General features: G+C 45.4%; 1 long non-coding RNA gene across 1 annotated transcript in view; it reads left to right on the top strand.

The window, feature by feature from the left end:
- Nucleotides 1-25,000, top strand: part of LOC135106070 (uncharacterized) — an 86,399-nt gene that overhangs the window by 10,645 nt on the left and 50,754 nt on the right. The window contains exons 5-13 of the long non-coding RNA XR_010271119.1: nt 1,018-1,134; nt 5,439-5,638; nt 6,856-6,972; nt 11,276-11,475; nt 12,694-12,810; nt 17,111-17,310; nt 18,490-18,606; nt 22,937-23,136; nt 24,327-24,443. This is a non-coding gene — a long non-coding RNA (uncharacterized LOC135106070). The remainder of the gene's footprint in view (nt 1-1,017; nt 1,135-5,438; nt 5,639-6,855; nt 6,973-11,275; nt 11,476-12,693; nt 12,811-17,110; nt 17,311-18,489; nt 18,607-22,936; nt 23,137-24,326; nt 24,444-25,000) is intronic.

Raw genomic sequence — 25,000 nt, 5'->3', positions numbered from 1 at the left:
CTGTGTGGTGCTAATGGTGCAGGAAGGCCTTGTCTACCTGCACCATAAGCCACTATACCATGCGTCACTGTACATTTAAACTGTACCCCAAAAACTTAACCTAACTGGCCCTCACTTAAAAAAAAATGTATCGTTTTTTTTTCGTGTTCTTAATATTTCAGTGCTACAATACCACATCACTGTACCCTATGATGCTAATGGTGCAGGAAGGCCTTGTCTACCTTCACCATAAGCGACTGTACCATGCGTCACTGTACCTTAAAACTGTACCACAAAAACAACCTAACTGGCCCTCACCTGAAAAAAAATATTTTTTTTTTTTTGTGTTTGCTTAATATTTCAGTGCTACAGTACCACAGCACTGTACTCTATGGTGCTAATGGTGCAGGAAGGCCTTGTCTACCTTCACCATAAGCCACTGTACCATGTGTCACTGTACCTTAAATCTGTACCACAAAAACAACCTAACTGGCCCTCACCTGAAAAAAAATCTCTTTTTTTTTTAACCTAACCTAACCTAACCTAACCTAACCTTACCTAACCTAACCTAACCTAACCTAACCTGACCTGACCTGACCTAACCTAACCTAACCTAACCTAACCTGACCTAACCTAACCTAACCTAACCTAACCTGACCTAACCTAACCTAACCTAACCTAACCTAACCTAACCTATCCTAACCTAACCGAGACATTAAAAATTAGTCACAAGGCAAAAAGACGATTCAAAGTGACTGACATACCAAGCAATTAATTAGTGAAATCAGTCTTTGTTGACTACTCCAAAGCCTTTCAGTTTGTCGACCTCAGTATACTGTTAGGAAAAAGTGCATTATTAAGACATTATTAGTGGTTGTATCACGGTATTTTATAATAGACTTATAACTAGTTTCCCCTGAAAATCTTTCGTTTTCTATCATTCTTTCATTCTACACGCCTGAGCCCTGACAGAGACCCAGAGAAATGTAAACAGGCACGAGTCAGACTTGATATAGGGCTGAATTTGTTGCTTTTCAGAGAGGGGCAGTCGGTCTGTACATGCGTGAGGTGGCGAGAGGCGTGTCCAGGGGGCGGCTAGTAGCGTGTGCCACCGTGGAAATATGTACAGACATAAAGAAGACGCCCTCAAGAAAGGTAAGGCCGGTTCCAGCTTTTATTTTTATTTATTTATTTCCATCCCGGCCTGGGACCCCCCCTTTCCCGAGTCCTGAGGTGTTGGGGGACGGCCCGGGGGTGCTGTGTGCCCGTGAGTGTACCAGGTGCTCAAGCTTATACAAAACAAGGAAAGTTTGAAGCATTTTTAGAGGGGCAGTCGGTCTGTACATTCGTGTACATTAATTTTTGAGGTGTTCCTTGTCATCCCCTGTCACTCCTGCCTGCCTCTGTCACCTCTACCAATCCCTGTCAAGCTCTGCCAAGCCCTTTGTCACCTCTCAAGTAATGAGGTGGCTTGAGATGTGAGATTTTAAACAGAAGCCTTTGCTGTCACCCCTGCCAAGCCCTACCAAACCCTGTCAGCCCCCACCAAGGCCCTCTCAAGCCCCAACAAGGCCTGTCAACCCCCTACCGAGACCTATCAGCTCTATAATCTGAAAAAAGTGCAGTGTCTTAGGAGGGATTGATTAAGTAAACAGTGACTTATGGCCAAAATGGAACTATATGGAGATTAAGTAGAGATTAGAATAGAAGCTGAAATTCAGCAGGATAGTTACAATCACAGACTTCCAACTTGCTACTCCTTGGTGTGAAAGAATCTGCAGGAAATTAAGTACATGGCAACTCCTGTTAGTCCCTCATGTGTTCTTGAAAGCAGACTGACAGATTCAGTGTGTGACATGCTGACGTGGGGGAAGGCTGTCTGGTGGCTGCTCTATGCTATAGCTAACAAAATGGTTGTGTTTCAAGTGTTGTCATGCCTGGAAAGTCTACAGGTCATCATTACTAGTATAAATGTGTACTACAATAGTGAAATTTAGTGAAAAAATGTGCTGTTTATGTATTGGCAGGGAAAGATTTGTGCTCATCAAGACAATGATAAAAAAATTTTTATATTATTATTATTATTACTATTTTTTTTCTTTTACTTGTTTTGCTGTAAGATGAGACTACAATAACTGCCCCTTGATGCCCTATAAGGTACCGCCAAGCATCAAGGGGCGGCCACCACGGTGCACAGTGAAGCACGTCCCAGCATCCCTGTCACCATCTTTTCCCTGCCAATAATTATGCATTACATTTCCCAACTAATTTCATTCTAGTGCAACATTTCTACTACTAATGGTGACCTGTACACTTCCCAGCATGACCAGTACAGCACTTCAAACAAACACAGCCTTTTCTTAGCCACAGCAAGGTGCAGCCACGACAGACAGCCTTCCCTAAGTCAGCATGTCACACTGCATCCATAACACTGAGCTTCCAGGAACACATCTGGGGGACTGATACAAGTTGCTGTGTAGGTCATTTGTCCCAGCAGACTCTTTCACACCAAGCAGGCATGAGGTGGTAGTCTGTGCAGTGCGTCAGTGCTTGGAATTTTGAACCGGTCTTGCTGCATCTATGGCCCAGAGACCAAACACAGACCAAACAGAGGGCTAGCTGAACCTAACACAAACCAAGCAGACGCCCACCAGAACCATACACAGGCCCACAGAACTAACTGACTGGCTGGCCGGCTGACTCGCTGGCTGAGTGACTGACTGACTGACTGACTGACTGGCTGGCTGGCTGGCTTGCTGGCTGGCTTACTAACTGACTGACTGACTGACTGGCTGGCTGAGTGACTGATTGACTGGCTGGTTAGCTAGTTCGGTGGCTAGCTGGTTGGTTGAATGGCTGACTGACTGACTGACTGACTGACTGACTGACTGACTAGCTGAGTGACTGATTGATTGGCTGGTTGGTTGAATGCCTAGCTGGCTGGTTGAATGGCTGACTGACTGACTGACTGACTGACTGACTGACTGACTGACTGACTGACTGACTGACTAGCTGAGTGACTGATTGATTGGCTGCTTTGTCGAATGGCTAGCTGGCTGGTTGAATGGCTAACTGACTGACTGACTGACTGACTGACTGACTGACTGACTGACTGACTAACTGAGTGACTGATTGATTGGCTGGTTGGTTGAATGGCTAGCTGGCTGGTTGAATGGCTGACTGACTGACTGACTGACTGACTTACTGACTGACTGACTGACTAACTGACTAGCTGAGTGACTGATTGATTGGCTGGTTGGTTGAATGGCTAGCTGGCTGGTTGAATGGCTGACTGACTGACTGACTGACTGACTGACTGACTGACTGACTGACTGACTAGCTGAGTGACTGATTGATTGGCTAGTTGGTTGAATGGCTAGCTGGCTGGTTGAATGGCTGACTGACTGGCTGACTGACTGACTAACTGACTGACTGACTGACTGACTGACTGACTGACTGACTAGCTGAGTGACTGATTGATTGGCTGGTTGGTTGAATGCCTAGCTGGCTGGTTGAATGGCTGACTGACTGACTGACTGACTGACTGACTGACTGACTGACTGACTAGCTGAGTGACTGATTGATTGGCTGGTTGGTTGAATGGCTAGCTGGCTGGTTGAATGGCTAACTGACTGACTGACTGACTGACTGACTGACTGACTGACTGACTGACTGACTAACTGAGTGACTGATTGATTGGCTGGTTGGTTGAATGGCTAGCTGGCTGGTTGAATGGCTGACTGACTGACTGACTGACTGACTGACTGACTGACTGACTGACTGACTGACTAGCTGAGTGACTGATTGATTGGCTGGTTGGTTGAATGGCTAGCTGGCTGGTTGAATGGCTGACTGACTGACTGACTGACTGACTGACTGACTGACTGACTGACTGACTGACTGATTGATTGGCTAGTTGGTTGAATGGCTAGCTGGCTGGTTGAATGGCTGACTGACTGGCTGACTGACTGACTGACTGACTGACTGACTGACTGACTGACTGACTGACTAGCTGAGTGACTGATTGATTGGCTGGTTTTTTTAATGCCTAGCTGGCTGGTTGAATGGCTGACTGACTGACTGACTGACTGACTGACTGACTGACTGACTGACTGACTAGCTGAGTGACTGATTTATTGGCTGGTTGGTTGAATGGCTAGCTGGCTGGTTGAATGGCTAACTGACTGACTGACTGACTGACTGACTGACTGACTGACTGACTGACTGACTGACTGACTGACTAACTGAGTGACTGATTGATTGCCTGGTTGGTTGAATGGCTAGCTGGCTGGTTGAATGGCTGACTGACTGACTGACTGACTGACTGACTGACTGACTGACTGACTGACTGACTGACTGACTAACTGACTAGCTGAGTGACTGATTGATTGGCTGGTTGGTTGAATGGCTAGCTGGCTGGTTGAATGGCTGACTGACTGACTGACTGACTGACTGACTGACTGACTGACTGACTGACTGACTGACTAGCTGAGTGACTGATTGATTGGCTAGTTGGTTGAATGGCTAGCTGGCTGGTTGAATGGCTGACTGACTGGCTGACTGACTGACTGACTGACTGACTGACTGACTGACTGACTGACTGACTGACTAGCTGAGTGACTGATTGATTGGCTGGTTGGTTGAATGGCTAGCTGGCTGGTTGAATGGCTGACTGACTGACTGACTGACTGACTGACTGACTGACTGACTGACTGAGGCAGAGAGACAGGTAGGTGTTGGCAGGGTTGGTTTGGTTTGGAGTGTTGAGGTTTTATGATATTGTAGAGACAGAGAGGTTCAAAGCTTAATTAGACTTGTATCTTTGAGCCATGAGTCAGTAGAGAGGGAGAAAGAGGCAGACAGGCAGAGAGACAGGAAAAACAGGGAGGATGAAAAGCTATTTGCACTGTACCTATAGGTCAGTATGGTGTAGAGTTGTATACTTGAATCAAGAGTAAATATAGACGCAGATACGAAGGCGGGCAAGCTGAGAGAGAGGGAAAGAAAGGGTCTGAATGAAAGGGAGGAGTCAGGCCTGCAGAAGGGGAGCTTTTGGTATTTTTTACTGATTAGTGTGATAAAGTGTTGTGTTGTGTTGTGAGGTGCAGAGAAAGAGAGAGAGGCTTGTGTGGTGATATTTCATGTTGATGTACAGCAATATGAAATAGTTCTCAGGAGAGAGAGAAAGAGATAGAAATTAGTGACACACACACACACACACACACACACACACACACACACACACACAGTAATACTCTATAGAAACCTATTTCTTTCCTAATTTGTCTATCTCCATCTTGTTTTTCATTGTAAGTCATTAATGTTTATCTTGTATTGTCTTGGCATTATTAAAACATGAGGTATATTATTATTAGTGGTTGTAGTTTTCTATCACAACATTAACTTATATTAGTTTTGCCTGAAAATCTCTCGTTTTCTAACATTCTCCCATCCTGCAGGCCTGAGTCCAGACCGAGACCCAGAGAAATGTAAACAAACGCACCAGTCAGACTTGATATAGGAGTGAATTTGTTGCTTTTTAAAGCGGCAGTCGGTCTGTACATGTGTGAGGTGGCGAGGGGTGTCGCCAGGGGGCGGCTAGTAGCGTCTGCCACCAGGGAAATATGTAAAAACATAAAAAAGACGCTTCTCAAGAAAGGTAAGGCCGGTTGCAGCTTTTATTTTTTCTTTATTTCTTTCCATCAGGTTAGGTTTATATTAATTCAGTTAGTTAGGTTTGGTTAAGTCTCTCTCTCTCTCTCTCTCTCTCTCTCTCTCTCTCTCTCTCTCTCTCTCTCTCTCTCTCTCTCTCTCTCTCTCTCTCTCTCTCTCTCTCTCTCTCTGTGTGTGGTGCTAATGGTGCAGGAAGGCCTTGTCTACCTGCACCATAAGCCACTATACCATGCGTCACTGTACATTTAAACTGTACCCCAAAAACTTAACCTAACTGGCCCTCACTTAAAAAAAAATGTATCGTTTTTTTTTCGTGTTCTTAATATTTCAGTGCTACAATACCACATCACTGTACCCTATGATGCTAATGGTGCAGGAAGGCCTTGTCTACCTTCACCATAAGCGACTGTACCATGCGTCACTGTACCTTAAAACTGTACCACAAAAACAACCTAACTGGCCCTCACCTGAAAAAAAATATCTTTTTTTTTTTGTGTTTGCTTAATATTTCAGTGCTACAGTACCACAGCACTGTACTCTATGGTGCTAATGGTGCAGGAAGGCCTTGTCTACCTTCACCATAAGCCACTGTACCATGTGTCACTGTACCTTAAATCTGTACCACAAAAACAACCTAACTGGCCCTCACCTGAAAAAAAATCTCTTTTTTTTTTTAACCTAACCTAACCTAACCTAACCTTACCTAACCTAACCTAACCTAACCTAACCTGACCTGACCTGACCTAACCTAACCTAACCTAACCTAACCTGACCTAACCTAACCTAACCTAACCTAACCTGACCTGACCTAACCTAACCTAACCTAACCTAACCTAACCTAACCTAACCTAACCTAACCTATCCTAACCTAACCGAGACATTAAAAATTAGTCACAAGGCAAAAAGACGATTCAAAGTGACTGACATACCAAGCAATTAATTAGTGAAATCAGTCTTTGTTGACTACTCCAAAGCCTTTCAGTTTGTCGACCTCAGTATACTGTTAGGAAAAAGTGCATTATTAAGACATTATTAGTGGTTGTATCACGGTATTTTATAATAGACTTATAACTAGTTTCCCCTGAAAATCTTTCGTTTTCTATCATTCTTTCATTCTACACGCCTGAGCCCTGACAGAGACCCAGAGAAATGTAAACAGGCACGAGTCAGACTTGATATAGGGCTGAATTTGTTGCTTTTCAGAGAGGGGCAGTCGGTCTGTACATGCGTGAGGTGGCGAGAGGCGTGTCCAGGGGGCGGCTAGTAGCGTGTGCCACCGTGGAAATATGTACAGACATAAAGAAGACGCCCTCAAGAAAGGTAAGGCCGGTTCCAGCTTTTATTTTTATTTATTTATTTCCATCCCGGCCTGGGACCCCCCCTTTCCCGAGTCCTGAGGTGTTGGGGGACGGCCCGGGGGTGCTGTGTGCCCGTGAGTGTACCAGGTGCTCAAGCTTATACAAAACAAGGAAAGTTTGAAGCATTTTTAGAGGGGCAGTCGGTCTGTACATTCGTGTACATTAATTTTGAGGTGTTCCTTGTCATCCCCTGTCACTCCTGCCTGCCTCTGTCACCTCTACCAATCCCTGTCAAGCTCTGCCAAGCCCTTTGTCACCTCTCAAGTAATGAGGTGGCTTGAGATGTGAGATTTTAAACAGAAGCCTTTGCTGTCACCCCTGCCAAGCCCTACCAAACCCTGTCAGCCCCCACCAAGGCCCTCTCAAGCCCCAACAAGGCCTGTCAACCCCCTACCGAGACCTATCAGCTCTATAATCTGAAAAAAGTGCAGTGTCTTAGGAGGGATTGATTAAGTAAACAGTGACTTATGGCCAAAATGGAACTATATGGAGATTAAGTAGAGATTAGAATAGAAGCTGAAATTCAGCAGGATAGTTACAATCACAGACTTCCAACTTGCTACTCCTTGGTGTGAAAGAATCTGCAGGAAATTAAGTACATGGCAACTCCTGTTAGTCCCTCATGTGTTCTTGAAAGCAGACTGACAGATTCAGTGTGTGACATGCTGACGTGGGGGAAGGCTGTCTGGTGGCTGCTCTATGCTATAGCTAACAAAATGGTTGTGTTTCAAGTGTTGTCATGCCTGGAAAGTCTACAGGTCATCATTACTAGTATAAATGTGTACTACAATAGTGAAATTTAGTGAAAAAATGTGCTGTTTATGTATTGGCAGGGAAAGATTTGTGCTCATCAAGACAATGATAAAAAAATTTTTATATTATTATTATTATTACTATTTTTTTTCTTTTACTTGTTTTGCTGTAAGATGAGACTACAATAACTGCCCCTTGATGCCCTATAAGGTACCGCCAAGCATCAAGGGGCGGCCACCACGGTGCACAGTGAAGCACGTCCCAGCATCCCTGTCACCATCTTTTCCCTGCCAATAATTATGCATTACATTTCCCAACTAATTTCATTCTAGTGCAACATTTCTACTACTAATGGTGACCTGTACACTTCCCAGCATGACCAGTACAGCACTTCAAACAAACACAGCCTTTTCTTAGCCACAGCAAGGTGCAGCCACGACAGACAGCCTTCCCTAAGTCAGCATGTCACACTGCATCCATAACACTGAGCTTCCAGGAACACATCTGGGGGACTGATACAAGTTGCTGTGTAGGTCATTTGTCCCAGCAGACTCTTTCACACCAAGCAGGCATGAGGTGGTAGTCTGTGCAGTGCGTCAGTGCTTGGAATTTTGAACCGGTCTTGCTGCATCTATGGCCCAGAGACCAAACACAGACCAAACAGAGGGCTAGCTGAACCTAACACAAACCAAGCAGACGCCCACCAGAACCATACACAGGCCCACAGAACTAACTGACTGGCTGGCCGGCTGACTCGCTGGCTGAGTGACTGACTGACTGACTGACTGACTGGCTGGCTGGCTGGCTTGCTGGCTGGCTTACTAACTGACTGACTGACTGACTGGCTGGCTGAGTGACTGATTGACTGGCTGGTTAGCTAGTTCGGTGGCTAGCTGGTTGGTTGAATGGCTGACTGACTGACTGACTGACTGACTGACTGACTGACTAGCTGAGTGACTGATTGATTGGCTGGTTGGTTGAATGCCTAGCTGGCTGGTTGAATGGCTGACTGACTGACTGACTGACTGACTGACTGACTGACTGACTGACTGACTGACTGACTAGCTGAGTGACTGATTGATTGGCTGCTTTGTCGAATGGCTAGCTGGCTGGTTGAATGGCTAACTGACTGACTGACTGACTGACTGACTGACTGACTGACTGACTGACTAACTGAGTGACTGATTGATTGGCTGGTTGGTTGAATGGCTAGCTGGCTGGTTGAATGGCTGACTGACTGACTGACTGACTGACTTACTGACTGACTGACTGACTAACTGACTAGCTGAGTGACTGATTGATTGGCTGGTTGGTTGAATGGCTAGCTGGCTGGTTGAATGGCTGACTGACTGACTGACTGACTGACTGACTGACTGACTGACTGACTGACTAGCTGAGTGACTGATTGATTGGCTAGTTGGTTGAATGGCTAGCTGGCTGGTTGAATGGCTGACTGACTGGCTGACTGACTGACTAACTGACTGACTGACTGACTGACTGACTGACTGACTGACTAGCTGAGTGACTGATTGATTGGCTGGTTGGTTGAATGCCTAGCTGGCTGGTTGAATGGCTGACTGACTGACTGACTGACTGACTGACTGACTGACTGACTGACTAGCTGAGTGACTGATTGATTGGCTGGTTGGTTGAATGGCTAGCTGGCTGGTTGAATGGCTAACTGACTGACTGACTGACTGACTGACTGACTGACTGACTGACTGACTGACTAACTGAGTGACTGATTGATTGGCTGGTTGGTTGAATGGCTAGCTGGCTGGTTGAATGGCTGACTGACTGACTGACTGACTGACTGACTGACTGACTGACTGACTGACTGACTAGCTGAGTGACTGATTGATTGGCTGGTTGGTTGAATGGCTAGCTGGCTGGTTGAATGGCTGACTGACTGACTGACTGACTGACTGACTGACTGACTGACTGACTGACTGACTGATTGATTGGCTAGTTGGTTGAATGGCTAGCTGGCTGGTTGAATGGCTGACTGACTGGCTGACTGACTGACTGACTGACTGACTGACTGACTGACTGACTGACTGACTAGCTGAGTGACTGATTGATTGGCTGGTTTTTTTAATGCCTAGCTGGCTGGTTGAATGGCTGACTGACTGACTGACTGACTGACTGACTGACTGACTGACTGACTGACTAGCTGAGTGACTGATTTATTGGCTGGTTGGTTGAATGGCTAGCTGGCTGGTTGAATGGCTAACTGACTGACTGACTGACTGACTGACTGACTGACTGACTGACTGACTGACTGACTGACTGACTAACTGAGTGACTGATTGATTGCCTGGTTGGTTGAATGGCTAGCTGGCTGGTTGAATGGCTGACTGACTGACTGACTGACTGACTGACTGACTGACTGACTGACTGACTGACTGACTGACTAACTGACTAGCTGAGTGACTGATTGATTGGCTGGTTGGTTGAATGGCTAGCTGGCTGGTTGAATGGCTGACTGACTGACTGACTGACTGACTGACTGACTGACTGACTGACTGACTGACTGACTAGCTGAGTGACTGATTGATTGGCTAGTTGGTTGAATGGCTAGCTGGCTGGTTGAATGGCTGACTGACTGGCTGACTGACTGACTGACTGACTGACTGACTGACTGACTGACTGACTGACTGACTAGCTGAGTGACTGATTGATTGGCTGGTTGGTTGAATGGCTAGCTGGCTGGTTGAATGGCTGACTGACTGACTGACTGACTGACTGACTGACTGACTGACTGACTGAGGCAGAGAGACAGGTAGGTGTTGGCAGGGTTGGTTTGGTTTGGAGTGTTGAGGTTTTATGATATTGTAGAGACAGAGAGGTTCAAAGCTTAATTAGACTTGTATCTTTGAGCCATGAGTCAGTAGAGAGGGAGAAAGAGGCAGACAGGCAGAGAGACAGGAAAAACAGGGAGGATGAAAAGCTATTTGCACTGTACCTATAGGTCAGTATGGTGTAGAGTTGTATACTTGAATCAAGAGTAAATATAGACGCAGATACGAAGGCGGGCAAGCTGAGAGAGAGGGAAAGAAAGGGTCTGAATGAAAGGGAGGAGTCAGGCCTGCAGAAGGGGAGCTTTTGGTATTTTTTACTGATTAGTGTGATAAAGTGTTGTGTTGTGTTGTGAGGTGCAGAGAAAGAGAGAGAGGCTTGTGTGGTGATATTTCATGTTGATGTACAGCAATATGAAATAGTTCTCAGGAGAGAGAGAAAGAGATAGAAATTAGTGACACACACACACACACACACACACACACACACACACACACACACAGTAATACTCTATAGAAACCTATTTCTTTCCTAATTTGTCTATCTCCATCTTGTTTTTCATTGTAAGTCATTAATGTTTATCTTGTATTGTCTTGGCATTATTAAAACATGAGGTATATTATTATTAGTGGTTGTAGTTTTCTATCACAACATTAACTTATATTAGTTTTGCCTGAAAATCTCTCGTTTTCTAACATTCTCCCATCCTGCAGGCCTGAGTCCAGACCGAGACCCAGAGAAATGTAAACAAACGCACCAGTCAGACTTGATATAGGAGTGAATTTGTTGCTTTTTAAAGCGGCAGTCGGTCTGTACATGTGTGAGGTGGCGAGGGGTGTCGCCAGGGGGCGGCTAGTAGCGTCTGCCACCAGGGAAATATGTAAAAACATAAAAAAGACGCTTCTCAAGAAAGGTAAGGCCGGTTGCAGCTTTTATTTTTTCTTTATTTCTTTCCATCAGGTTAGGTTTATATTAATTCAGTTAGTTAGGTTTGGTTAAGTCTCTCTCTCTCTCTCTCTCTCTCTCTCTCTCTCTCTCTCTCTCTCTCTCTCTCTCTCTCTCTCTCTCTCTCTCTCTCTCTCTCTCTCTCTCTCTCTCTGTGTGTGGTGCTAATGGTGCAGGAAGGCCTTGTCTACCTGCACCATAAGCCACTATACCATGCGTCACTGTACATTTAAACTGTACCCCAAAAACTTAACCTAACTGGCCCTCACTTAAAAAAAAATGTATCGTTTTTTTTTCGTGTTCTTAATATTTCAGTGCTACAATACCACATCACTGTACCCTATGATGCTAATGGTGCAGGAAGGCCTTGTCTACCTTCACCATAAGCGACTGTACCATGCGTCACTGTACCTTAAAACTGTACCACAAAAACAACCTAACTGGCCCTCACCTGAAAAAAAATATCTTTTTTTTTTTGTGTTTGCTTAATATTTCAGTGCTACAGTACCACAGCACTGTACTCTATGGTGCTAATGGTGCAGGAAGGCCTTGTCTACCTTCACCATAAGCCACTGTACCATGTGTCACTGTACCTTAAATCTGTACCACAAAAACAACCTAACTGGCCCTCACCTGAAAAAAAATCTCTTTTTTTTTTAACCTAACCTAACCTAACCTAACCTTACCTAACCTAACCTAACCTAACCTAACCTGACCTGACCTGACCTAACCTAACCTAACCTAACCTAACCTGACCTAACCTAACCTAACCTAACCTAACCTGACCTGACCTAACCTAACCTAACCTAACCTAACCTAACCTAACCTAACCTAACCTAACCTATCCTAACCTAACCGAGACATTAAAAATTAGTCACAAGGCAAAAAGACGATTCAAAGTGACTGACATACCAAGCAATTAATTAGTGAAATCAGTCTTTGTTGACTACTCCAAAGCCTTTCAGTTTGTCGACCTCAGTATACTGTTAGGAAAAAGTGCATTATTAAGACATTATTAGTGGTTGTATCACGGTATTTTATAATAGACTTATAACTAGTTTCCCCTGAAAATCTTTCGTTTTCTATCATTCTTTCATTCTACACGCCTGAGCCCTGACAGAGACCCAGAGAAATGTAAACAGGCACGAGTCAGACTTGATATAGGGCTGAATTTGTTGCTTTTCAGAGAGGGGCAGTCGGTCTGTACATGCGTGAGGTGGCGAGAGGCGTGTCCAGGGGGCGGCTAGTAGCGTGTGCCACCGTGGAAATATGTACAGACATAAAGAAGACGCCCTCAAGAAAGGTAAGGCCGGTTCCAGCTTTTATTTTTATTTATTTATTTCCATCCCGGCCTGGGACCCCCCCTTTCCCGAGTCCTGAGGTGTTGGGGGACGGCCCGGGGGTGCTGTGTGCCCGTGAGTGTACCAGGTGCTCAAGCTTATACAAAACAAGGAAAGTTTGAAGCATTTTTAGAGGGGCAGTCGGTCTGTACATTCGTGTACATTAATTTTTGAGGTGTTCCTTGTCATCCCCTGTCACTCCTGCCTGCCTCTGTCACCTCTACCAATCCCTGTCAAGCTCTGCCAAGCCCTTTGTCACCTCTCAAGTAATGAGGTGGCTTGAGATGTGAGATTTTAAACAGAAGCCTTTGCTGTCACCCCTGCCAAGCCCTACCAAACCCTGTCAGCCCCCACCAAGGCCCTCTCAAGCCCCAACAAGGCCTGTCAACCCCCTACCGAGACCTATCAGCTCTATAATCTGAAAAAAGTGCAGTGTCTTAGGAGGGATTGATTAAGTAAACAGTGACTTATGGCCAAAATGGAACTATATGGAGATTAAGTAGAGATTAGAATAGAAGCTGAAATTCAGCAGGATAGTTACAATCACAGACTTCCAACTTGCTACTCCTTGGTGTGAAAGAATCTGCAGGAAATTAAGTACATGGCAACTCCTGTTAGTCCCTCATGTGTTCTTGAAAGCAGACTGACAGATTCAGTGTGTGACATGCTGACGTGGGGGAAGGCTGTCTGGTGGCTGCTCTATGCTATAGCTAACAAAATGGTTGTGTTTCAAGTGTTGTCATGCCTGGAAAGTCTACAGGTCATCATTACTAGTATAAATGTGTACTACAATAGTGAAATTTAGTGAAAAAATGTGCTGTTTATGTATTGGCAGGGAAAGATTTGTGCTCATCAAGACAATGATAAAAAAATTTTTATATTATTATTATTATTACTATTTTTTTTCTTTTACTTGTTTTGCTGTAAGATGAGACTACAATAACTGCCCCTTGATGCCCTATAAGGTACCGCCAAGCATCAAGGGGCGGCCACCACGGTGCACAGTGAAGCACGTCCCAGCATCCCTGTCACCATCTTTTCCCTGCCAATAATTATGCATTACATTTCCCAACTAATTTCATTCTAGTGCAACATTTCTACTACTAATGGTGACCTGTACACTTCCCAGCATGACCAGTACAGCACTTCAAACAAACACAGCCTTTTCTTAGCCACAGCAAGGTGCAGCCACGACAGACAGCCTTCCCTAAGTCAGCATGTCACACTGCATCCATAACACTGAGCTTCCAGGAACACATCTGGGGGACTGATACAAGTTGCTGTGTAGGTCATTTGTCCCAGCAGACTCTTTCACACCAAGCAGGCATGAGGTGGTAGTCTGTGCAGTGCGTCAGTGCTTGGAATTTTGAACCGGTCTTGCTGCATCTATGGCCCAGAGACCAAACACAGACCAAACAGAGGGCTAGCTGAACCTAACACAAACCAAGCAGACGCCCACCAGAACCATACACAGGCCCACAGAACTAACTGACTGGCTGGCCGGCTGACTCGCTGGCTGAGTGACTGACTGACTGACTGACTGACTGGCTGGCTGGCTGGCTTGCTGGCTGGCTTACTAACTGACTGACTGACTGACTGGCTGGCTGAGTGACTGATTGACTGGCTGGTTAGCTAGTTCGGTGGCTAGCTGGTTGGTTGAATGGCTGACTGACTGACTGACTGACTGACTGACTGACTGACTAGCTGAGTGACTGATTGATTGGCTGGTTGGTTGAATGCCTAGCTGGCTGGTTGAATGGCTGACTGACTGACTGACTGACTGACTGACTGACTGACTGACTGACTGACTGACTGACTAGCTGAGTGACTGATTGATTGGCTGCTTTGTCGAATGGCTAGCTGGCTGGTTGAATGGCTAACTGACTGACTGACTGACTGACTGACTGACTGACTGACTGACTGACTAACTGAGTGACTGATTGATTGGCTGGTTGGTTGAATGGCTAGCTGGCTGGTTGAATGGCTGACTGACTGACTGACTGACTGACTTACTGACTGACTGACTGACTAACTGACTAGCTGAGTGACTGATTGATTGGCTGGTTGGTTGAATGGCTAGCTGGCTGGTTGAATGGCTGACTGACTGACTGACTGACTGACTGACTGACTGACTGACTGACTGACTAGCTGAGTGACTGATTGATTGGCTAGTTGGTTGAATGGCTAGCTGGCTGGTTGAATGGCTGACTGACTGGCTGACTGACTGACTAACTGACTGACTGACTGACTGACTGACTGACTGACTGACTAGCTGAGTGACTGATTGATTGGCTGGTTGGTTGAATGCCTAGCTGGCTGGTTGAATGGCTGACTGACTGACTGACTGACTGACTGACTGACTGACTGACTGACTAGCTGAGTGACTGATTGATTGGCTGGTTGGTTGAATGGCTAGCTGGCTGGTTGAATGGCTAACTGACTGACTGACTGACTGACTGACTGACTGACTGACTGACTGACTGACTAACTGAGTGACTGATTGATTGGCTGGTTGGTTGAATGGCTAGCTGGCTGGTTGAATGGCTGACTGACTGACTGACTGACTGACTGACTGACTGACTGACTGACTGACTGACTAGCTGAGTGACTGATTGATTGGCTGGTTGGTTGAATGGCTAGCTGGCTGGTTGAATGGCTGACTGACTGACTGACTGACTGACTGACTGACTGACTGACTGACTGACTGACTGATTGATTGGCTAGTTGGTTGAATGGCTAGCTGGCTGGTTGAATGGCTGACTGACTGGCTGACTGACTGACTGACTGACTGACTGACTGACTGACTGACTGACTGACTAGCTGAGTGACTGATTGATTGGCTGGTTTTTTTAATGCCTAGCTGGCTGGTTGAATGGCTGACTGACTGACTGACTGACTGACTGACTGACTGACTGACTGACTGACTAGCTGAGTGACTGATTTATTGGCTGGTTGGTTGAATGGCTAGCTGGCTGGTTGAATGGCTAACTGACTGACTGACTGACTGACTGACTGACTGACTGACTGACTGACTGGCTGACTAACTGAGTGACTGATTGATTGGCTGGTTGGTTGAATGGCTAGCTGGCTGGTTGAATGGCTGACTGACTGACTGACTGACTGACTGACTGACTGACTGACTGACTGACTGACTGACTGACTAACTGACTAGCTGAGTGACTGATTGATTGGCTGGTTGGTTGAATGGCTAGCTGGCTGGTTGAATGGCTGACTGACTGACTGACTGACTGACTGACTGACTGACTGACTGACTGACTGACTAGCTGAGTGACTGATTGATTGGCTAGTTGGTTGAATGGCTAGCTGGCTGGTTGATTGGCTGACTGACTGGCTGACTGACTGACTGACTGACTGACTGACTGACTGACTGACTGACTGACTGACTGACTAGCTGAGTGACTGATTGATTGGCTGGTTGGTTGAATGGCTAGCTGGCTGGTTGACTGACTGACTGACTGACTGACTGACTGACTGACTGACTGACTGACTGAGGCAGAGAGACAGGTAGGTGTTGGCAGGGTTGGTTTGGTTTGGAGTGTTGAGGTTTTATGATATTGTAGAGACAGAGAGGTTCAAAGCTTAATTAGACTTGTATCTTTGAGCCATGAGTCAGTAGAGAGGGAGAAAGAGGCAGACAGGCAGAGAGACAGGAAAAACAGGGAGGAAGAAAAGCTATTTGCACTGTACCTAGAGGTCAGTATGGTGTAGAGTTGTATACTTGAATCAAGAGTAAATATAGACGCAGATACGAAGGCGGGCAAGCTGAGAGAGAGGGAAAGAAAGGGTCTGAATGAAAGGGAGGAGTCAGGCCTGCAGAAGGGGAGCTTTTGGTATTGTTTACTGATTAGTGTGATAAAGTGTTGTGTTGTGTTGTGAGGTGCAGAGAAAGAGAGAGAGGCTTGTGTGGTGATATTTCATGTTGATGTACAGCAATATGAAATAGTTCTCAGGAGAGAGAGAAAGAGATAGAAATTAGTGACACACACACACACACACACACACACACACACACACACACACACACACACACAGTAATACTCTATAGAAACCTATTTCTTTCCTAATTTGTCTATCTCCATCTTGTTTTTCATTGTAAGTCATTAATGTTTATCTTGTATTGTCTTGGCATTATTAAAACATGAGGTATATTATTATTAGTGGTTGTAGTTTTGTACCACAACATTAACTTATATTAGTTTTGCCTGAAAATCTCTCGTTTTCTAACATTCTCCCATCCTGCAGGCCTGAGTCCAGACCGAGACCAAGAGAAATGTAAACAAACGCACCAGTCTGACTTGATATAGGAGTGAATTTGTTGCTTTTTAAAGCGGCAGTCGGTCTGTACATGTGTGAGGTGGCGAGGGGTGTCGCCAGGGGGCGGCTAGTAGCGTCTGCCACCAGGGAAATATGTAAAAACATAAAAAAGACGCTTCTCAAGAAAGGTAAGGCCGGTTGCAGCTTTTATTTTTTCTTTATTTCTTTCCATCAGGTTAGGTTTATATTAATTCAGTTAGTTAGGTTTGGTTAAGTCTCTCTCTCTCTCTCTCTCTCTCTCTCTCTCTCTCTCTCTCTCTCTCTCTCTCTCTCTCTCTCTCTCTCTCTCTCTGTGTGGTGCTAATGGTGCAGGAAGGCCTTGTCTACCTGCACCATAAGCCACTATACCATGCGTCACTGTACATTTAAACTGTACCCCAAAAACTTAACCTAACTGGCCCTCACTTAAAAAAAAATGTATCGTTTTTTTTTCGTGTTCTTAATATTTCAGTGCTACAATACCACATCACTGTACCCTATGATGCTAATGGTGCAGGAAGGCCTTGTCTACCTTCACCATAAGCGACTGTACCATGCGTCACTGTACCTTAAAACTGTACCACAAAAACAACCTAACTGGCCCTCACCTGAAAAAAAATATCTTTTTTTTTTTGTGTTTGCTTAATATTTCAGTGCTACAGTACCACAGCACTGTACTCTATGGTGCTAATGGTGCAGGAAGGCCTTGTCTACCTTCACCATAAGCCACTGTACCATGTGTCACTGTACCTTAAATCTGTACCACAAAAACAACCTAACTGGCCCTCACCTGAAAAAAAATCTCTTTTTTTTTTAACCTAACCTAACCTAACCTAACCTAACCTTACCTAACCTAACCTAACCTAACCTAACCTGACCTGACCTGACCTAACCTAACCTAACCTAACCTAACCTGACCTAACCTAACCTAACCTAACCTAACCTGACCTAACCTAACCTAACCTAACCTAACCTAACCTAACCTATCCTAACCTAACCGAGACATTAAAAATTAGTCACAAGGCAAAAAGACGATTCAAAGTGACTGACATACCAAGCAATTAATTAGTGAAATCAGTCTTTGTTGACTACTCCAAAGCCTTTCAGTTTGTCGACCTCAGTATACTGTTAGGAAAAAGTGCATTATTAAGACATTATTAGTGGTTGTATCACGGTATTTTATAATAGACTTATAACTAGTTTCCCCTGAAAATCTTTCGTTTTCTATCATTCTTTCATTCTACACGCCTGAGCCCTGACAGAGACCCAGAGAAATGTAAACAGGCACGAGTCAGACTTGATATAGGGCTGAATTTGTTGCTTTTCAGAGAGGGGCAGTCGGTCTGTACATGCGTGAGGTGGCGAGAGGCGTGTCCAGGGGGCGGCTAGTAGCGTGTGCCACCGTGGAAATATGTACAGACATAAAGAAGACGCCCTCAAGAAAGGTAAGGCCGGTTCCAGCTTTTATTTTTATTTATTTATTTCCATCCCGGCCTGGGACCCCCCCTTTCCCGAGTCCTGAGGTGTTGGGGGACGGCCCGGGGGTGCTGTGTGCCCGTGAGTGTACCAGGTGCTCAAGCTTATACAAAACAAGGAAAGTTTGAAGCATTTTTAGAGGGGCAGTCGGTCTGTACATTAATTTTGAGGTGTTCCTTGTCATCCCCTGTCACTCCTGCCTGCCTCTGTCACCTCTACCAATCCCTGTCAAGCTCTGCCAAGCCCTTTGTCACCTCTCAAGTAATGAGGTGGCTTGAGATGTGAGATTTTAAACAGAAGCCTTTGCTGTCACCCCTGCCAAGCCCTACCAAACCCTGTCAGCCCCCACCAAGGCCCTCTCAAGCCACCACTCAACCCCCTACCGAGACCTATCAGCTCTATAATCTGAAAAAAGTGCAGTGTCTTAGGAGGGATTGATTAAGTAAACAGTGACTTATGGCCAAAATGGAACTATATGGAGATTAAGTAGAGATTAGAATAGAAGCTGAAATTGAGCAGGATAGTTACAATCACAGACTTCCAACTTGCTACTCCTTGGTGTGAAAGAATCTGCAGGAAATTAAGTACATGGCAACTCCTGTTAGTCCCTCATGTGTTCTTGAAAGCAGACTGACAGATTCAGTGTGTGACATGCTGACGTGGGGGAAGGCTGTCTGGTGGCTGCTCTATGCTGTAGCTAACAAAATGGTTGTGTTTCAAGTGTTGTCATGCCTAGAAAGTCTACAGGTCATCATTACTAGTATAAATGTGTACTACAATGGTGAAATTTAGTGAAAAAATGTGCTGTTTATGTATTGGCAGGGAAAGATTTGTGCTCATCAAGACAATGATAAAAAAAATTTTTATATTATTATTATTATTACTATTTTTTTTCTTTTACTTGTTTTGCTGTAAGATGAGACTACAATAACTGCCCCTTGATGCCCTATAAGGTACCGCCAAGCACCAAGGGGCGGCCACCACGGTGCACAGTGAAGCACGTCCCAGCATCCCTGTCACCATCTTTTCCCTGCCAATAATTATGCATTACATTTCCCAACTAATTTCATTCTAGTGCAACATTTCTACTACTAATGGTGACCTGTACACTTCCCAGCATGACCAGTACAGCACTTCAAACAAACACAGCCTTTTCTTAGCCACAGCAAGGTGCAGCCACGACAGACAGCCTTCCCTAAGTCAGCATGTCACACTGCATCCATAACACTGAGCTTCCAGGAACACATCTGGGGGACTGATACAAGTTGCTGTGTAGGTCATTTGTCCCAGCAGACTCTTTCACACCAAGCAGGCATGAGGTGGTAGTCTGTGCAGTGCGTCAGTGCTTGGAATTTTGAACCGGTCTTGCTGCATCTATGGCCCAGAGACCAAACACAGACCAAACAGAGGGCTAGCTGAACCTAACACAAACCAAATAGACGCCCACCAGAACCATACACAGGCCCACAGAACTAACTGACTGGCTGGCCGGCTGACTCGCTGGCTGAGTGACTGACTGACTGACTGACTGACTGGCTGGCTGGCTGGCTTGCTGGCTGGCTTACTAACTGACTGACTGACTGACTGGCTGGCTGAGTGACTGATTGACTGGCTGGTTAGCTAGTTGGGTGGCTAGCTGGTTGGTTGAATGGCTGACTGACTGACTGACTGACTGACTGACTGACTGACTAGCTGAGTGACTGATTAATTGGCTGGTTGGTTGAATGCCTAGCTGGCTGGTTGAATGGCTGACTGACTGACTGACTGACTGACTGACTGACTGACTGACTGACTGACTGACTGACTAACTGACTGACTGACTAGCTGAGTGACTGATTGATTGGCTGGTTTGTCGAATGGCTAGCTGGCTGGTTGAATGGCTAACTGACTGACTGACTGACTGACTGACTGACTGACTGACTGACTGACTGACTAACTGAGTGACTGATTGATTGGCTGGTTGGTTGAATGGCTAGCTGGCTGGTTGAATGGCTGACTGACTGACTGACTGACTGACTTACTGACTGACTGACTGACTAACTGACTAGCTGAGTGACTGATTGATTGGCTGGTTGGTTGAATGGCTGACTGACTGACTGACTGACTGACTGACTGACTGACTGACTGACTGACTGACTGACTGACTGACTGAGTGACTGATTGATTGGCTAGTTGGTTGAATGGCTAGCTGGCTGGTTGAATGGCTGACTGACTGGCTGACTGACTGACTAACTGACTGACTGACTGACTGACTGACTGACTGACTGACTAGCTGAGTGACTGATTGATTGGCTGGTTGGTTGAATGCCTAGCTGGCTGGTTGAATGGCTGACTGACTGACTGACTGACTGACTGACTGACTGACTGACTGACTGACTGACTGACTGACTGACTAGCTGAGTGACTGATTGATTGGCTGGTTGGTTGAATGGCTAGCTGGCTGGTTGAATGGCTAACTGACTGACTGACTGACTGACTGACTGACTGACTGACTGACTAACTGAGTGACTGATTGATTGGCTGATTGGTTGAATGGCTAGCTGGCTGGTTGAATGGCTGACTGACTGACTGACTGACTGACTGACTGACTGACTGACTGACTGACTAACTGACTAGCTGAGTGACTGATTGATTGGCTGGTTGGTTGAATGGCTAGCTGGCTGGTTGAATGGCTGACTGACTGACTGACTGACTGACTGACTGACTGACTGACTGACTGACTGACTGACTGACTGAGTGACTGATTGATTGGCTAGTTGGTTGAATGGCTAGCTGGCTGGTTGAATGGCTGACTGACTGGTTGACTGACTGAATGACTGACTGACTGACTGACTGACTGACTGACTGACTAGCTGAGTGACTGATTGATTGGCTGGTTGGTTGAATGCCTAGCTGGCTGGTTGAATGGCTGACTGACTGACTGACTGACTGACTGACTAACTGACTGACTGACTGACTGACTAGCTGAGTGACTGATTTATTGGCTGGTTGGTTGAATGGCTAGCTGGCTGGTTGAATGGCTAACTGACTGACTGACAGACTGACTGACTGACTGACTGACTGACTGACTGACTAACTGAGTGACTGATTGATTGGCTGGTTGGTTGAATGGCTAGCTGGCTGGTTGAATGGCTGACTGACTGACTGACTGACTGACTGACTGACTGACTGACTGACTGACTGACTGACTGACTAACTGACTAGCTGAGTGACTGATTGATTGGCTGGTTGGTTGAATGGCTAGCTGGCTGGTTGAATGGCTGACTGACTGACTGACTGACTGACTGACTGACTGACTGACTGACTGACTGACTAGCTGAGTGACTGATTGATTGGCTAGTTGGTTGAATGGCTAGCTGGCTGGTTGAATGGCTGACTGACTGGCTGACTGACTGACTGACTGACTGACTGACTGACTGACTGACTGACTGACTGACTGACTAGCTGAGTGACTGATTGATTGGCTGGTTGGTTGAATGGCTAGCTGGCTGGTTGAATGGCTGACTGACTGACTGACTGACTGACTGACTGACTGACTGACTGACTGAGGCAGAGAGACAGGTAGGTGTTGGCAGGGTTGGTTTGGTTTGGAGTGTTGAGGTTTTATGATATTGTAGAGACAGAGAGGTTCAAAGCTTAATTAGACTTGTATCTTTGAGCCATGAGTCAGTAGAGAGGGAGAAAGAGGCAGACAGGCAGAGAGACAGGAAAAACAGGGAGGAAGAAAAGCTATTTGCACTGTACCTAGAGGTCAGTATGGTGTAGAGTTGTATACTTGAATCAAGAGTAAATATAGACGCAGATACGAAGGCGGGCAAGCTGAGAGAGAGGGAAAGAAAGGGTCTGAATGAAAGGGAGGAGTCAGGCCTGCAGAAGGGGAGCTTTTGGTATTGTTTACTGATTAGTGTGATAAAGTGTTGTGTTGTGTTGTGAGGTGCAGAGAAAGAGAGAGAGGCTTGTGTGGTGATATTTCATGTTGATGTACAGCAATATGAAATAGTTCTCAGGAGAGAGAGAAAGAGATAGAAATTAGTGACACACACACACACACACACACACACACACACACACACACACACACACACACAGTAATACTCTATAGAAACCTATTTCTTTCCTAATTTGTCTATCTCCATCTTGTTTTTCATTGTAAGTCATTAATGTTTATCTTGTATTGTCTTGGCATTATTAAAACATGAGGTATATTATTATTAGTGGTTGTAGTTTTGTACCACAACATTAACTTATATTAGTTTTGCCTGAAAATCTCTCGTTTTCTAACATTTTCCCATCCTGCAGGCCTGAGTCCAGACCGAGACCAAGAGAAATGTAAACAAACGCACCAGTCTGACTTGATATAGGAGTGAATTTGTTGCTTTTTAAAGCGGCAGTCGGTCTGTACATGTGTGAGGTGGCGAGGGGTGTCGCCAGGGGGCGGCTAGTAGCGTCTGCCACCAGGGAAATATGTAAAAACATAAAAAAGACGCTTCTCAAGAAAGGTAAGGCCGGTTGCAGCTTTTATTTTTTCTTTATTTCTTTCCATCAGGTTAGGTTTATATTAATTCAGTTAGTTAGGTTTGGTTAAGTCTCTCTCTCTCTCTCTCTCTCTCTCTCTCTCTCTCTCTCTCTCTCTCTCTCTCTCTCTCTCTCTCTCTCTCTCTCTCTCTCTCTCTCTGTGTGGTGCTAATGGTGCAGGAAGGCCTTGTCTACCTGCACCATAAGCCACTATACCATGCGTCACTGTACATTTAAACTGTACCCCAAAAACTTAACCTAACTGGCCCTCACTTAAAAAAAAATGTATCGTTTTTTTTTCGTGTTCTTAATATTTCAGTGCTACAATACCACATCACTGTACCCTATGATGCTAATGGTGCAGGAAGGCCTTGTCTACCTTCACCATAAGCGACTGTACCATGCGTCACTGTACCTTAAAACTGTACCACAAAAACAACCTAACTGGCCCTCACCTGAAAAAAAATATCTTTTTTTTTTGTGTTTGCTTAATATTTCAGTGCTACAGTACCACAGCACTGTACTCTATGGTGCTAATGGTGCAGGAAGGCCTTGTCTACCTTCACCATAAGCCACTGTACCATGTGTCACTGTACCTTAAATCTGTACCACAAAAACAACCTAACTGGCCCTCACCTGAAAAAAAATCTCTTTTTTTTTTAACCTAACCTAACCTAACCTAACCTAACCTTACCTAACCTAACCTAACCTAACCTAACCTGACCTGACCTGACCTAACCTAACCTAACCTAACCTAACCTGACCTAACCTAACCTAACCTAACCTAACCTGACCTAACCTAACCTAACCTAACCTAACCTAACCTAACCTATCCTAACCTAACCGAGACATTAAAAATTAGTCACAAGGCAAAAAGACGATTCAAAGTGACTGACATACCAAGCAATTAATTAGTGAAATCAGTCTTTGTTGACTACTCCAAAGCCTTTCAGTTTGTCGACCTCAGTATACTGTTAGGAAAAAGTGCATTATTAAGACATTATTAGTGGTTGTATCACGGTATTTTATAATAGACTTATAACTAGTTTCCCCTGAAAATCTTTCGTTTTCTATCATTCTTTCATTCTACACGCCTGAGCCCTGACAGAGACCCAGAGAAATGTAAACAGGCACGAGTCAGACTTGATATAGGGCTGAATTTGTTGCTTTTCAGAGAGGGGCAGTCGGTCTGTACATGCGTGAGGTGGCGAGAGGCGTGTCCAGGGGGCGGCTAGTAGCGTGTGCCACCGTGGAAATATGTACAGACATAAAGAAGACGCCCTCAAGAAAGGTAAGGCCGGTTCCAGCTTTTATTTTTATTTATTTATTTCCATCCCGGCCTGGGACCCCCCCTTTCCCGAGTCCTGAGGTGTTGGGGGACGGCCCGGGGGTGCTGTGTGCCCGTGAGTGTACCAGGTGCTCAAGCTTATACAAAACAAGGAAAGTTTGAAGCATTTTTAGAGGGGCAGTCGGTCTGTACATTAATTTTGAGGTGTTCCTTGTCATCCCCTGTCACTCCTGCCTGCCTCTGTCACCTCTACCAATCCCTGTCAAGCTCTGCCAAGCCCTTTGTCACCTCTCAAGTAATGAGGTGGCTTGAGATGTGAGATTTTAAACAGAAGCCTTTGCTGTCACCCCTGCCAAGCCCTACCAAACCCTGTCAGCCCCCACCAAGGCCCTCTCAAGCCACCACTCAACCCCCTACCGAGACCTATCAGCTCTATAATCTGAAAAAAGTGCAGTGTCTTAGGAGGGATTGATTAAGTAAACAGTGACTTATGGCCAAAATGGAACTATATGGAGATTAAGTAGAGATTAGAATAGAAGCTGAAATTGAGCAGGATAGTT

Source organism: Scylla paramamosain, chromosome 12, assembly GCF_035594125.1.
Source record: "Scylla paramamosain isolate STU-SP2022 chromosome 12, ASM3559412v1, whole genome shotgun sequence".
NCBI lineage: Eukaryota > Metazoa > Arthropoda > Malacostraca > Decapoda > Portunidae > Scylla > Scylla paramamosain.
The sequence above is the reverse complement of the archived record's forward strand: the minus strand, read 5'-3'. Positions and strand labels throughout refer to the sequence as shown.